The sequence below is a fragment of the Podarcis filfolensis genome (assembly GCF_964270895.1).
Source record: "Podarcis filfolensis genome assembly, chromosome: 5".
Classification (NCBI taxonomy): Eukaryota; Metazoa; Chordata; class Lepidosauria; order Squamata; family Lacertidae; genus Podarcis; species Podarcis filfolensis.
The window spans coordinates 5,576,765-5,577,109 of record NC_139608.1 but is presented as its reverse complement, the minus strand read 5'-3'; positions in this window follow the sequence as shown (position 1 = coordinate 5,577,109).

The window sequence follows — 345 nt, the reverse complement described above, 5'->3', positions numbered from 1 at the left end:
GTTGCTTTTCATATTCTTCCCACAAAGAAGGCGTTTGCCTCCAGCATTTGTGTATTTGTCAATAGTGATAATTACCAAACCTCAAAGGTGTTTCAGACAAGGACTTCATGTGCCAGTGCATCAAGTACATTGCAGGAACATTCCAGGAACAGGTCCAAGTGCTGATCATGAAAAGAAGGAGGACAGAAACATTACTGAATAATGACAAAGCAGATATAATACTTTTACAGCAAACGCATCAGATGAAAGAGGTGGTTAATGAACTCAAACTGAGAGGTTTAAATAATTATGAGAACGCATATGGTATGTCAAAATCCAGAGGGGTAGCAACTACAGTGGAACCTC